The sequence below is a fragment of the Tenrec ecaudatus genome, chromosome 13 (assembly GCF_050624435.1).
Source record: "Tenrec ecaudatus isolate mTenEca1 chromosome 13, mTenEca1.hap1, whole genome shotgun sequence".
NCBI lineage: Eukaryota > Metazoa > Chordata > Mammalia > Afrosoricida > Tenrecidae > Tenrec > Tenrec ecaudatus.
This window is the reverse complement of record NC_134542.1, coordinates 71224207-71240416: the sequence shown is the minus strand read 5'-3', so window position 1 is coordinate 71240416 and position 16210 is coordinate 71224207. Positions and strand designations below refer to the sequence as shown.

General features: G+C 40.3%; 1 protein-coding gene across 1 annotated transcript in view; it reads left to right on the top strand.

Annotated features, from left to right (window-relative positions):
- B3GALT1 (beta-1,3-galactosyltransferase 1) overlaps nucleotides 1-16210 on the top strand; it is a 620075-nt gene that overhangs the window by 208472 nt on the left and 395393 nt on the right. Inside the window, exon 2 of the mRNA XM_075529500.1 lies at nucleotides 902-1000. The gene's annotated coding sequence lies outside the window, so the exon portion shown is untranslated. The remainder of the gene's footprint in view (nucleotides 1-901; nucleotides 1001-16210) is intronic.

Below are 16210 nucleotides of genomic sequence, written 5' to 3'. Positions count from 1 at the left end.
CAGTGTGTGGCTGCCTTGCTTGTTCTTTGCCTCAATTTGCAAGCTATGCTACCTGTGGGACACCTAATCCCCTGTGGACTGTGTCCCTGTAATTTGAGGTTCCTTTAAGACCTGCTAAGCCATACAGTTGGAATTTGCATCTCTTCAGCTGGTGACTGTCAGACCCTGTCATCTGGCTGACTGTTGGTGACCTGCCTTGCGGTTTGCTGCCTGTGCAGGGATAGCCTGAATCTCTCTACAGAGGACTGACTACCCGGCGGCCCTCAAGACTGGGAGGGCTGCCAGTGTCTCACAACTGTCTCACGGGAGTGAGTTGCACTGAGCCATTTGTACTGCTTTATAATTTAATGGTTCATTTCTTGTGTTATATATCTATCTGTATATAATTTAACTGTTAATTGCTTATGTTATATATCTGTCTATCTGTATAACTGCTTTATAATTTAACTGTTTATTTCTTGTGTTGTATATCTCTTTATATATAAATATAGATAGAGATAGATAGATAGATTTCTTAGTAACCTGGTTTTGTCTCTCTAGAGAACCCTGCCTAACACACAGGAAGACTTGCCTTTACTAAGCAAAGGTTGAAAATCAGGTCTTGGGAAAATCGTCAGATAACGATGATACTTAGTTAAGATGACGTTACGATAGGCTAAGACATCATCCCTTTAAAGATGAATAAAAGTAAAACCATAAATAACATAAAGGAAGTAGTGACCCTTTTAGACTAACCATTCTCTGGGATGTTGATCCTTTTGTGCAAGAGAGTTTAATGCAAGATACATCCAAACTGTGTGAAATGAGCGACAGAGAGACAATCTGGGCACCTGGAAACAGAATCTTAATGTCACCAGAAGCACTGCAAGACATTTCCTTAGATATTTTTCTTTCCCCCTAGACCCACCAGTGACGCTTCAGGAATTGCTCAGTGCAGGAGTGGAAGAGCTGTGTGAACACATGGACGCTTTGCCCTAAGGAGAATACAGAAGTTGTCACAGTAGGTAACAGCCAACTTCTATTTTTGGGTTCATAGTCCTCAAAAATAATGGCAACACTGGTATAGAAGTATTCTTTGAAATATGATGTGTGCTCTGAATTTGTTTATTGCCTTGTAGAATTTCATGCTCTCCACCTTTCATGTGACCTGTGTTCAGGAATATTTCCTGGGCAAAAATAATCCTTGGGCTTGAAGGAAGCTCATAGGTAGAAACCGTGGGAATTACAAAATGCCACTCTATTCATTTTGGAATAGAAACAACATTCGAAGAGAACCCATTTTCAGGTGCTTTCCAGCCTTTTTTTCTTGTCATGGCTCATGTCAAAAATGAAAATACTCACGTGATGCTCATGCCACAGCCCTGCTGAGCAGCGCCGGTGGCACAGAGGTGAAATCTTGGTAACCATTCCGTCTGGGGCAACGCTGTGGAGGACCCACAGACATTGACCTTTGGAGAGGCCTGAAGTCCCCTCTGCTCCAAATGCACTTCTGTGAGTGGAGCTTGAGTTTTGTTTGTTTGCTTTTTAATAAATCATTTTATTGGGGCTTTTATAACATTGCATACAGCAATTGTATCCAGCACATTTGTATATTTGTTGCCATCATCCTTTTCAAAATGTTTCCTTTCTACTTGAACCTTTGGTATGAGCTCCTCTTTTTTCCCTCCCTTCCCCCTCATGAAGCCTTGATAAATCAGAAATTATTATCGTTTTCAGATCTTATACCATCCGCTGTCTCCATTCACCCATGTTTCTGTTGTTCATTGCCCCCACCCCAGGGGCAGGTTATACATGACCATTGCAATCGGTTCCTCCTTTCTCTCCGGCCCCCCACCTTCCCCCTGCCCTCCTGGTATTGCTATTCTCATTATTGTTCCTGAGGGGTTTATCTGTCCTGGATTCTGCGTGTCAAGAACTCTGATCTGTACCAGTGGACATGCTCTGGTCTAGCAGGATTTGTAAAGTAGAGCTGGGGTCATGATAGTGGAGGGGAGGAAGCATTAAAGAACTAGAGGAATGTTGTGTGTTTCGCCAGTGCTATACTGCACCCTGGCTGGCTCGTCTCTTCCTTGTGACCCTTCTGTGAGGGGATATCATATTTTCTACAGATGGGCTTTGGGTCTCCACTCCAGCCCACCTCGTTCACATTGATTGATTTGATTGAAGTCGTTTTTTTTTTAAGAAGAGAAAATGGTATTTGGGGTCATTTGGAGTTGTTTTTAGTTATAGATTGACTAGTTTGTGCCTGCCTCTGATGCTGTGTCAAGAAACTCTCATAGAATACGTCTCTCCTCACACTGACTCGGCCCAAAGACAAAGATGCCCTTTTCTGGAGGCGCTCTGGGACCATCATAATGTTGTCAGAACCCCTTTTTGGCTCTGGGAAAGTTACCTAAGATAACACCTTCCCTTGGCTTCGTTGTATAGATTTAGGGTTCAATTCAATAGTTGCTCTAGTTCTGGGTAAGATTTGATTCAGTCATGATGGTAGACATTCTAAAGATGATGAAAGGCTCAGCAGCTGTAAAGCTTCATGCAAATCCAGGTTGAATAGTGCAGGGTGACACATTTCAGGTGAATGAGGCCGGCATTCTCTGGTATTACCCCAGTGTATCATTCCAGTATCATCACAGGTTACCCCCAAAGATCCCTTCACCAAGTTAAGACCAACAACTGGGATGGTAATGTAATCACCCTGAAAGGCAGGCATCAAATGTTCTGTGGGCATAGTTCCAGTTGTTTGATCTTACCAGGTTTGTTGTTATTGTTGCTCTCTTTGGACTTGACTTGCTCTCTTTGGACTTGATTGTATGACCTTTTATACTCGATTCTTAATATAATTAGCTAAATATATTGTGATTGTCCAGAAAACTCTGGATTTAAAGGAACTAGAGACATCTTTATTATAGACATATACTTTGTAATTACATGGATTAAGAATCTGAGATTTTTCCTACTCATATCCACTGAGACAACTCTGCTTTATTAGGGGTATGTGTGTGTGTGGGGGGGGTGTGGTCAGTGTGTGTGTATGTACAAATGTACTTGTTCAACTAATAGTCTCTCTTATAGAAGGAGGTCATAATGCCAAAGGTTATCATGGTGTTTTGCTGTTGAAACAAAAATATTCAGAGTGAATAAAAATATGTTGGTTTGTTTCTAAAAATTAAGGCTGCATATTCTATAGATGTTGATATTAAAATAGGCTATGTTTAATACAATTTAAAGCTTGCTTGCTGACATGAACACCAGTATTATGTATAAACCACATCGAATAAAGCATTCAAATTTTTCTGCACTTAAACTCAGATAGCCACACACATATTGCTTTGAGTAGCCCCTCTTCATAACCCTTTCAAGTTCTAGTAATATGTATGTTGCACGTGCTTCTACATTAGATTCCATTCTATTACTTTGAAAATATTTGTGATGAGACCATTTTTATTAGAAGAGGGTTGTTTTCTCTAGATTTAGGTCTTCATTCATAACAGGACAGAACCTGACATATGATAGAATCTCAGGAAACAATTGCCATGTTAATGGTAAATTTCTCTATACCAAATGATACAGTCAACTAAGCATGCCAATTTAAGAAAAGTAGGAAAATCAACTTTAAGTCATGTAAACTATTTTGTGTCATGCTCAAGACTATATATTTTAAGAGTATGGCTCATATCAGGACCATTGGTGGCATAGGTGATTACACATTGGACTGCTAACTCCCAGGTCACTAGTTTGAAACCACCCACCCCTGCATGGGAGAAAGATGAGGCTTTCTACTCCCACCAAGATTTACAGTCTTGGAATCCCACAGCAGTGTTCCAGTCTACCCTGTGGGTTCATTATAAGTCAGAACCAACTTCACGAGCATAGGTTTTATGTTCAATGGCTCATGTTAAAAAGTAAGCATCATACTTAAGCAATTGCTATTTTCTAATTGGATTATAAATAGTGTCAGAAATCCAAAGACAAAAATAAACACCTTCTTTACTTTTCAAAAGAAGTTTTTATTTGGAAAGAGGTAAAAGTTTACAGAGTCGACCATTAGTGTGACATTCAGCCATTTGTGCACATTTTGTTTAAACTCAACTATTGAAATTCCTTCGATGAACCGTCACTCATCTACTTCCTTCCCGTGTGTCCTTTTCCCTCTCTTCCTCTTTTAGCCCTCAGAACCTTGCTGTGGGTAAATGCTTCCCTTTTGAGCTTACATCGCTAAATATTGCAGTAGGAACGTGGATTTAATTCCAGACCCGAAGGCCCATAACTTTTAGTGTCCCCCTGGTCTCTATGAGAACACCTAAAGTGATATCTTTTCTTATTTGAATTTTTGTTCACCCAATCTTTGTAGGACCTTCTAACATGAACATTTTCAGAGTACTTAGTAGTGATAACTGGGCAACAGCTAGCTCTTTTCTTGTTTCAAGGTTGCAGAGACTGTTGCTGGTTTCCTCCATCAGTCCATTGGACAGATTGTTTCCATATGGCTTTCCATGCTCCTCTGCTAAAGGCGAGACCTTAGGTTGCTGCTCACTAACTTTTAAGACCCTCGTTGTTACTCACCACGGTAGCATGTGTAGCATGGTGCTTGTGAGCTGTAAGACGCCAATTGAACTTGGTGTCCCCTTGGTGTCCCCTAAGACTATTGCCCTGACTATGAAGCCCAGTGACTCATTCTCTGTAGAGTTGTGTTTATCTCTAAGAAAGTTTCATAATTCCCCCGCTCTATGCTTCACCACATTCATGGACATATTTGCAGCAACGGTGAATGCTTGTGCATAGATATTCTATTTCAAATGTATAAACACTCATGGGCATACTCCCACTCACCCCCCCATACCTTGTTCAGCCTACTTGTCTCTCCAAGCATTTACTTGTATATCACTGCTATTGCAGGGTTATGTATTTAACAGTGTTTGACCCTGTTACTTTTAACTCTTGCAAACACCCCAGTGTCTTCCCGGCCTCCATCATTTCCTGCTATTTGACAGTTCCACAAACAGTGTATTTAGGGTTCTAGTCTCTAAACACCCTCTCCAGAGTTTGTGATTTGCTGTTTTTTTGAACTTTGCTATTAATTCTGGAGTGAGGTGATACTTTGTTGTTTGGGTTTACATTTTTCAAATGATTAACTAGCACGAGCACTTATTTGTATTTTTTTCTTGACCACCTGAATGTCTTCTTTTGTGAAGTGTGTGGTGAAGTGGTGAAGTTTTCATGTGCTCTGCTCATTTTTGAATTGTTTTAACTGCCTTTTTCTGGATGAGCTACTGGAGCTTCTTATGGATTTTGGAGATTAGTCTCTTGTCTGATATGTAATTGCCGTTCTCCACCTCCTACTCAGTGGGCGCTTTCTTTATTCTGTTGGTGAAATCTTTAGATGGACACAAAAGTCTAATGTTTATGAAAATTTTAGGAAGTCTCAGCCACCTATTTGTCTGCTGTTTGTGTACTTTTCATTACACATGATGGTGCGTTTACACCACCTCTAAGTGCCTCTTAGAGATGTACCTATGCAAGCATCGATGATCTTCATAGTTCTATGTGTTAATGTAGGCCTTTGGTCCATATTGAGCTAATTTCTGTTTATTGTCTGCGTTATCAATCCTGTTTCATTCTTCTGCAAATGGATATACCGTTTTGCCGGCACCGTTTATTAGAGAACACCTCTTCCCCATTTAATGTGCTTGGGTCTTTTCTCAAAAACCAGCTCTCTATAGAACAGTGGGCTTACTTCTGAGTTCCCAGTCGTGTTCCAGTGGTCCAGGTATCTACCAGGACCCAGCTGTTGGACTACAGTGACTGGGTAGTAGGTTTTGAGATTGAGAAATCAGAGTCCTTCTGCTTTCTTCTCAGGAGTGCTTTCCTCTTCATGGCTCTTCGTAGAAAGTTGGTGTTTAGTTCCCCCCTCCCCCCCAACCCTGTTTTATTTCTGAGTAATATGTTGGAATCTAGATAGAGATGTCATTACGTCTCCAGTTCATTTTGGTTAGTCTTGACCTTTTCACAACGTTAGATTTTCCTATCCTTGAACATGGTATGTTGTAACATTTATGGAGGTCTTTCTTGGTTTCTTGCAGTACTATTTGGTAGTTTATATTATCTTTATACAGGCTGGCTTTTGTCAAATGCCTCTCTGTTTCATTTTGTTGTACATAGAACCACTGTGAGTCAGAACAGACTTCAGAGCATCTAATAACCACAACAACATTCTATTGTGGGGAAACAAAACAATAAAGGACAATACATAATACACACAATTGATAATGTATACAATGTATTAGAAGTTTGCAGTGTAGCGAAGTTGAGATTAAAACCAAGTAAGACTATAGCAAGCCTGTTGTTGGGACAGTGGGGGAGGTGGGCAGCAGCTGTGCTGTAAACATGGCAGTCAGAGGAGAGAGGATCAGAGCCAGGAACTGCAACTTCAGCTGGTGCCTTCAGGCAGGTTTATTTCAGGCAGAAGGGAAAGGAAAAGCAAATGCCCTAAAGTGGGACTGTGCCTGGGGTGTTCCGGGAAGAGTCGCATTTAAATTTTAAATCTGTCTGAGGGCAAAAAGCGCAACTGTACCAATCAACTGTTGACATGGGGAGTCTTGCTACTGGGGAGAAAATGTCTCCTCCTCATGATGCTTCAGGTGTGATTGGATTCATTTTCTAAAAGAAAAAAGATAGAGAAAAGTGAGTCAAGGAGTTAGCCTTGAGCCAACCCCACAGTTAAAATCAGTTCTCATTCACTGCCATCCAGTGAATTTTGACTCACGGGTGACCTGTAGGGCAAGATGAGACTTTAATTCCTCATGGGAGTAGAAAGCCTCATCTTGCTAGTGGTTTCAAACTGCTGACCTTGTGGCGAGCAGACCACAGTGTGACCGCTATGCCACCAGGAGGCCTAATCAGTGATGGAGATCGGAGAAATAGAAGAAAATCCGTATCCTACCGCACCATGGAACTGTATGAGGAGCGGTCGCAGGGAGGAGGAGTCAGATGCAGCAGAAAGATTGAGGAAAACAAAGAAGGCGGAAGCGAAGGACCAGCCCCGTGGGTGGGGTTCTAGCATAGCTGCCACCTACTTCCCAAGACCAGACAAAGTGGCCTTCTGCTCCACAAAGACGACAGCTTTGCAGATGCTGCTCTGCCTACAGGGCCACTCTGAGCCCAAACCAACTCACCAGCCACTTCCTGTTGTTTCAGTTCCAGACCTGAAGTATACTAGTTTCAACAGCCAATTAAAGATATTTTAATACTATTTTGAAGTTCATGTTTGATGAAAAGTGTTGACAGTTTGAAAGAATAAAATTAAATGTGTCCCTCTTCAAATTGAAGGTGTGGGAAACTTAAGCTTCCCCTTTGCTCTCGCTGTCTTCTCTGATTTTCCAGCAGGCACAGATCAACACATTGCTATACGGTCTCCGTGTGTGTGAGTGGGGTGAATCCAGGGTATTGTTCAGCTCACAAAATTTCTCTGACCGGAAATACGGCCTTTTCAGGTCATCACCAAAGTTACGATTTTATTAATGCATCATGCTTTTCTAGTTGGTTGGTTTTGCTTCCGAAACGATCAACAGAAGCAGGCCATTTTGCTTCCGTGTTATGTGTCAATCTTTGGCAATGCCTTCAATAGCTCCTTTTTTGACCTTTTCTTTACATTTGTAAAAATTAAAGCACAGACAATCAGTATTGACTCAGTATGTCTCTGTCAGGAGAATTTTAAAAGGCTCACAGAATCCAGGAATTTATAATATCGATACAGTGCTTTTCAATGCACGCACTGTTCACTTTCACTTTCAGGGCCCCTGTCTGAAATAGAAGTTGAAGATTAGACATTTAAAAAATAAGCTGCTTAATATAAGGAGAATAACGGGATTGTTACTCTGGGAAACAAATCTGAAAGTGTACTAATGATAATGTCATTGATGGTGAGTGTTAATAGTTATACACGGTTTCACGGTTTGGGGCAAGGAACTTTCCGAATGGGATGTAATTCCTCTTTGAGAGGTTAATCCTTTACCAATAACCTTTCCTCTCCTTTTCTGGTCAGATCCCATTATCCTGCCTCTTTTAGAAGCCACCAGCAGGGACGGGTCCAGTATTAGTCCTTTGTAACACCAGATGAATATAAATATAAGTGTTACTTCTACCAAGCGGATTTACGTTGGAGGATATTGAAGAGAGTGGTGATTCCATGAAATAATTGCGAAATGGCCTACCCAGTCTAGGGCCCAAGCCCACTGCCACGCTCCTGAGCGTGTCAGTCTTGGGAACCTCCGAAACCGGCCGCCGTCGCCGGCACTTAGGAGACAGAGCTGCAGCCGAGGCTCCTTTCCGTCTATGTGAAGGCCTGTCAGATCACTTTTGATTTTGTTTTACTCAGATTATGCGGTATAAAAAAATGTTATTTTCCCTTTTTTATAATAAAGGGAAACTGTGTTTGCCACAGTTGCAATATGATGAGATTCTTGTTACTTTTAATTAGCCTTTTTGCTTTACAAGCTAGGCAATTATTTAACTAAATTTGTTTCTAAATGGGAATGTTTAATATTTAGTTGCATGTTGCAATTGTTTCCTCTTATCCTATGCTCCCACTGTCATTTCAAATGGGAAAAAGTTAAAATATGATTTGGGTTTTGCATTATGTGATAAAACTGACCCCCTCCCTCACCTAAAGCATTGGTCCAGAAATCTAGGCTTTTCCGTCGAGGTAGCAGTTTTGGGTTTGTCCCTTTTTGTGCAGCGGAAAAACACCAAAGCTGAGTTAGAGAGTGGTCTGTGATATTTGGTACCAGGAGAATTGAACAGTAAACATAAATATTTATTGAAGAATCAGCAACATTTTATTTAGAGGAAGAGAGTTGGTTGCTTTACTTTGAATGATCAGGAAAATCAGAAGTGGTTATTCAGAAATAAAAGCTTTTAAACGTGTATTTGAAACTTTTTTTTGTAATTGAATTAATAACAATTCTTAATTTTTATAAACACGGAAAAATACTTGGACTTTCTATCTCAGTATTCCAAAATCAATAAGAAATATACTTTATTACCAAGGGCTCAAGGAGAAAACATTTTGGAAAATGATGGCAACATATGTAGAAATATGCTTGATACATTTGATGTATGGAATGTTATAGGAGCTCTAAGAGCCCCCAATAAAATGGTTTAAAAAACAAAGAATAAATGAAAAATACTGTATAGAATTGACTATGATAAAAAATATTTTATCAGAGAAGCTCAAAGCGTTTGGCAAAATATACAATGAAATAAACACTATCTTTTCTTTCCAACAAAAAGCCATAAAAAATTTGAGTAGAGGGTGTGAGCAAACCAAGAGAGAAAGTATGGCTAGGCTGGAACCCCGAGATAGTTGTCGCCAGGTGCTTTCGGTTTGATTTCTGTGACCCCGCATGTACCAGGAGGAAACTTCGCTCAGCTGTGCTCCAGCCTCCCCGTCGTGCCTGCAGAGTCCACTGTCGCAGTCTGTGCTCACCCACGTTGTGGCGAGTCTTCCTCCACAGTTATATTAACTCGATTTCCCAGTAGACAGAGCCTTCTGATCTGCCCTGAAACCTTCTGCTCTTTCAAATAGCGAAAGCAGAGAAACAAAGACTCAAACATCAAAGCTCCACAGAGACCTACCTCAAAGGGAAAGAGTTCTAGTCCAGAGCAGGGGGAAATACGTGATTATCTCTGAACTTTATAGTATGACGCATGCAGTGTCTTTTGTTGCTTTGGAAACACCATTTCGACTTCGTCCATCTAGATTCTTCTGAGAAAAAGCATCCACTCAAGGCCACAATGGCCTCTTTGGAACAATGTGTTATTAGTTCCTGCTAAAAGCCTGCAAGAACTCTCCGCATAGAAATGCCATCTTGCAAAGTAGTAATTTAACCGAAGAGCACGGGACGAGCTTACTGAACTGAGCCATCGTTTGTGGAGAACTGAATTAAAGCAAGCTGTCCTCCTACAAATTGTCTAAAAGCTAGTGATATAATTGTGAATGACCAAAACATATCTTAGCCAAGCGCACATCGAAATCCAGCCTCTGGACGGACATACGTCTTTAAGAAACAAAAAGTAAGATTTTTGCAAAGTGCTGAGCAAGCAACTAAGAGGATGGGTCTTTAGAGCTGACTTAGCAAATATTTGGGAACGCTCAACATTATAGAGAAATGGACCGGTAAACGATATATATTCGTTACAAAAACAAATGTGTGTGACCGAGGATTGGGTGGGCTCGCGGATGCAGCAATTTGAAGAGCCGTGCTGGTTCGAGTTCCCTGCGCAGGTGGCCATGGAGTGGAGCTGTAGGGTTGCAGTGCTTAGAATCGCGGGGGGTTTGCTGTGGGGAGGTTAATAAATGCGCCTCCTGGGGGGAAGGCCTGCACAGGTGCGAGTACCCAACCTGGGCCGTCTGTTTGGACCTGCTTATCTTCTGAGCAGGCCAGTCCTTTCCGAAACACAACCACAGCAAAGTTATCTACCAAAAAGAATTAGCGCAAGAGTGTGGTCAAATTAGCCCTATCCGATAGATAGATCCCGCTCAGGTAGTGGCTTCCTAGTGACCTTATAATTGCAGCTTGGCCTGACTCCTCCGCCTTTTACAATATAGCTCCCCTAAGAAAGCCTTGTAGCTGGAAACTGAAGATATTACTTGAAGGCCACCTTCCAGCCAAATAGTAGATGGGACTATAAAGCAATTAAAGTCAAGAATGTGCTCCTCAGAGCAAACAATTCTAAGAAAACAACAGAACAACATTTCCCAAAACTGAAGACGAGAGGATAGGCAGGGCCAGGGAGATGGGCAACCCAGGAAGGGGACAGGGAATGCCCAGTGCCATGGAATAACTTGTGTGTGAACTATTGATTGGGAAAACTGGTTTACTGTGTAAGCTTTCACGTAGCACACAAAATATTTTCAAAATTAAAATAACATACCTTCAATAGGTCCAGCTTTCCTTCACCACATTAGATAACAAAAAATAACATTAAATGAAATTAAAATCCCTTGGTGAGTTATCGATGTGACCTTTGCTTACCCAAAGTCAGAGATACCCATGGGCATGTTGGAATAAAAGCCCGACTCTCTGCTTCAGAAAAATTAGTCCCTGAAAGCGCTTTTGAGTGGGTTTCTACTTCAACAGCCTAGGGCCACTATGGGTCTGGATAGACGCATACTGGAAATTGGCTATTGTGTGTAATATATGCTACAGGATTTGTGAGAGGGTTTGGTCACATTGTGGGATGGTGGCTATATCCCTCACCTGTACAGCTGCAGTGATCTCAGAGAGTCGGTGCCACACTAGCTGCCCAGCTGGGACTTGACTTCTCGCTGCCACTGAGTCCAGTGCGACACTATCAGACACAGTAGCACTGCCTCCACGGCTTCCCGAGATGGTAAAGCTTTACAAGAGCAGAAAAAGCCTTCTCTTTCTCCTGCATGGCTTGACTTGGGAGAGACAGAAAAGAGCTACTAAAGTGCTATTTAAAAAAGAGTATTTAGCTGTAGCTAAATATTTTATGAGAATCAATAACCTGTGAGCAAAAGGTTAGTCTATAGATGTAAAATGAGTACGATAGACCATCCTTGCTCAGTATTATTGGAACTTCCAATTAACTTGCTGATTCTAACTAACACCTGGGGTTAAGAGTGGGACAGTGTTATAAAGGATGATTTATAGAAAAAGATTGATCCTACTGAGTTAATTACAGCCTCTTTGTTAGAATTTCAATCTTACTGATCTCAGGACTAATGACACTATCTGGGAGTACAAGAACTTTAACTATAGATTAAATAATTTAGATTATTTAATTGGTTTTCTCTTAAATCTCCAGAGTAGAATTGGATGCTTTTTTACCAGCCACATTTAAGGAGTTAATGTGAAAATCAACTCCATGACATATTTTGATAAACTAGTGTGCCATGATCGTAAAATTGACTGTCTATTTAGGTTTTAAATGGTGTTGTAGGGGAAAAGTAAGAGAAATGGCTTGCAGAAGAGAAAACTCCCAAAAGAGGATATTTGAAACTATTGGTTAATTTTTTAAATCATTTATTAGGGGCTCATACAACTCTTTTAAAAATCCGTACATGCATCTTTTGTGTCCAGCACATTCGTACATACGTTGCCATCATCATTCTCAAAACACCCGCTTTCTACTTGAGCCCTTGGTAGCAGCTCTTCCTTTTCCCCTCCCTCCCTGCTCCCCTCTCCCCCTGAACCCTTGATAATTTATAAGTAATTATTATTTTATCATATCTTACACCATCTGACATCTTCCTCACCCACTTCTCCACTGTCCGTCCTCCAGGGAGGAAGTTAATATAGACCTTGTCATCTCCCTCACCCTCCCTCCACCTTCCCAATATGGCCACTCTCACCACTGGTCCTGAGGAGCTCATCTGTCCTGGATTCCCTGTATTTCCAGTTCCCATCTGTGCCAGTGTACATCTCCCAGTCCAGCTGGTTATGTAAGACAGAATTGGGATCGTGATAGTGGGGGGAGGAGGGGAGGAAGCATTCAAGAACTAGAGGAAAATTGTATGCTTCATCGTTACTACACTACACTCTGACTGGTTCATCACCTCCCCACAGCCCTTCTGCAAGGAGGGGCTGTCTAATTTCCCACAGATGGACACTGGGTCCCCACTCTGCACTCCCCCTCATTCACAATGCTATGATTTTCTTTTTGTCTTTGATGCTTGATACCTGATCCCTTCGATGCCTTGTCATCTCACAGGCTGGTGTGCATTTTCTATGTGGGCTTTGTTGTTTCTCTGTTAGATGTCCCCTTGTTTATCTTCCAGCCTATAGGACCCCAGATTCTATATATTTTGATACTTGGCACCATCAGCTTTCTTCACTGCACTTGCTCATGCACCTGCTTTGTCTTCAGCATTTGCATTGGGGTAGGCTGGTGTGCTTCTTCCTTGTGGGCTTTGTTGTTTCTTAGCTAGATGGCCGCCTGATTGTCTTCAAGCCTTTAAGACCCCTGATGCTATATCATTTGATAGCCAGGCACTCTGCCTTCATTTGGGTGATTGAGCCAATTTTTAAATTAGTAAAAAATTAATTCAATTATAAATTAATATAAATAAAAAATGCTCACCTCACTTTAAGATATTTGCCACTTAATAATTTTATAACTGTTGTGTAGTTCATAGTCTCATATTTAGCAATACTAATGCATAAGATGCCCAGATATGTTTTTCTAGTTTTTAAATACCAAGTTTTAATTTCTTCCACTTAAGTTTTTAGATATATTTTTAAAATCTTGACTTTAGCTGGAAGTTGAAACAAAATAGAGCATAAATAGAGCATGGAAATCAAGATTTAAAAAAGCACCAATACCTTTTATTTACAAAACAAAATAATTGTTTTAAGCATTGTAAAGTATTATGAATTTAAACTGTAAAAATAACCTAATTTCATCTTTTCCAAAATTTAAACCTTTTTACATCTGAAGACAGCTCTCAGAAATGTAAAACTCACATATGAGATCAACAGGAGCAAAACGAACACCAGTGAACACTAGGTACTATGGAGCTGCTCCTGGAATAATTAAATGCTTCGAATTTAACCTTGAAGTAACTCCTTGTTTGTGGCCATGACGCCTTCAAAGTCATGTTGAGTTTCAGATGATATTTATGGCAGGCTCCCTGAGTCTCATTTCTACTCTACTCTTGTATGTACTATTTCTTTGAAGTCTTAAGGGACCTAATAAGATAACCTTTTCTGACATCACTTCTAGATTCATTTGTTGTTTGTAACCAGTCTATCTCTTTACAGTAGAGTCAAGGTGATAGAGAATTATTGTTCATTCAACAGTTATTGCCTGAAAGTCCACTCTGTGCTGGGGACTGTACCAGACGGGCTAGTAGGGGTGCTACACACCAAGCAAAGGACATCTCTAATCCTCCTGTAGCCCTAATCATGAGATCGTGATATACGTTGTACAAAAAGGGGCAGGGTCATAGGAACCACTGAACATAAATAGATGGCTCAGGCGTCCCCAGGGGAAACACAGGTGAAGGCAAGAGAAACACATCAAGAAAAACATCAAGAATCTCCTAGAATTTTTTATCTTTACATTCATTCTTCTTATTCTTTCTGATGGAGTGATTCAATAATTGTGAAACTTTATAGACAAGCAGTGACTAGACTTGCTATGGGTATGTTTACGTGCTTATTTCTGAAATGTTCAGGGATACCTAGACCACTATCCAAGTTCAGCAACTTTTGGCTACCACCGAGTCTCCCTCCATTTGAAAACTGAGTAGGCTACCAGTAGGTCCAAATACTAGCATAAATAAATAAATAAATAAAAAGATGACAGGCAGGCTTTCATCGTGTTAGATGCTTGAAAGCCTCCAATAGCTGACACGTTTTTTGAGATAATGTCAAAACCCCTTAGTGAGGCACCGAAAACGTCTGACGGCGATTGTGATCCCCAACCTGCAGTTTCAGGATTATCACCCACTACTCCCAGACACAAATCATTTGCTTTGGCCAAAGTAGTGCTTGCACACTTCGCCCAATACACTTATGTCACTCCCAAGAAGTTCTCCTTATCCAATCTCTCATCATTAATCCTCTCATTCCAGAGTGCTTTTTTTTTTCTGAATTGCAATTTTTAAAAGCTACAAACAACAACTCCATGCTCCTGGCTGTCTCTCCCACATGCTAACACGAGGCAACTACAGTTAGCATCCTTGGGCTCTGTTTCCAAGTGCTCTGCATTATTTTATGATGGCCATCGCTTCATTTTCCACAGGAGATCCATATACTGGTTACTATTCCAGTTCCGCTTTTCATGTTTTAAATTCATCTGTCTGGCCTGTCTTTAAATCCTCAAGACAGAGTGCTGAGTTCATTTTCAGTGCTCAATAAACATATGTTGTCTGATGGATAAAAGAGAACAGAGATTTAGCAATAACTGCCAAGCAACTGAACCCGCTGCATCATCAGCAAGAACTGGCTGGCTCTCTACGTTATTATGCTGTGGGTACAATTCCAAATCAGATTAATTGCTACCAGTCATGAAGGAGTTAAAATACTCCCAGAATTTAGGAGCTCTGATTGAATCATAATGAAGTTTCATTATCCAGTTCCAACCCTGTAGAATGAGTGTCCATTTTCATTGAGCTGGCCTTGTGTGTTCAGTAGTAATCATTTCCTGAGACTGTGCAGAACATTGAATTGGAATGGATACAATTCTAACTAGATTCCATATCCTAGTATAGTTATAAGCACCTCAAGATTAAATATTGCATGCAATTATTTGTCAACCATGAAAATAAGCACTTGGCTACCTTTCAGGATCTCAGAATAAATCATCTCAGATTTAAGGTGCTGCTTGTTTTGTTTTCATTGTGATTGGATTTTATAGGAAAGTGAATTATAAAGCTATTTGCTATGGATGGATACCTCCTTTATTAAATTAGCAACATAGGGGGAAAAATGGAAAGAAAATATCTTATCAGAAAATACCTTATTCATCCATAGGTAACTGATTATTTGAAATTGTGTTGCATCCATGAAATGTAATATATGCATCTATATATATATATATATATATTTTTCGATATCTTCATATAGTGAGATCTCTAAAATATACTAAAGAAACAAATCAGGGTGCACTTCAATGTGTAAGATAGACTACTATTTTTGTAAATACTAACACAAATGAATATAGATGGATCTACATGCATATTCAAGAAGTCCTGCTAACAAAGGGTTGGAGGTTTGAACTGCCCAGAGGCCTCATGGGAGAAGGATCTCATTGCCTGTTCCTGTAAAGATAACAGCCTAGAAAGGGCTACTCAGTCACATGGAATCACTGTGAGTTGTAAATAACTCCACCTCACCTAATAACTACCAAGTGTATGTGTGATATCAGAATCCATAAAAATGGGAGAGGTAAAATATGAACCAAGGGTCTTAAAATATGCATACCACTTTATTCAGAATTTCACTAAGTAACGTTGAATGACATGAAATAATCACAGAAATGCAGAAGAATGATTGTTGTCCTATGTACAGTATAGTATTGAATATCATCTGGTGTCTTGATCAGACTAATAAATTAAAAATAGGAAAAGAGAATAGGCAATGAACATTTAGAATTTCAAAGAAGCTTAGAAACACCACAAACAAATATAAGTATAGACCCTGCTTGTGTCATAACCTGAACAGATCCACAGCAGAAGGACATT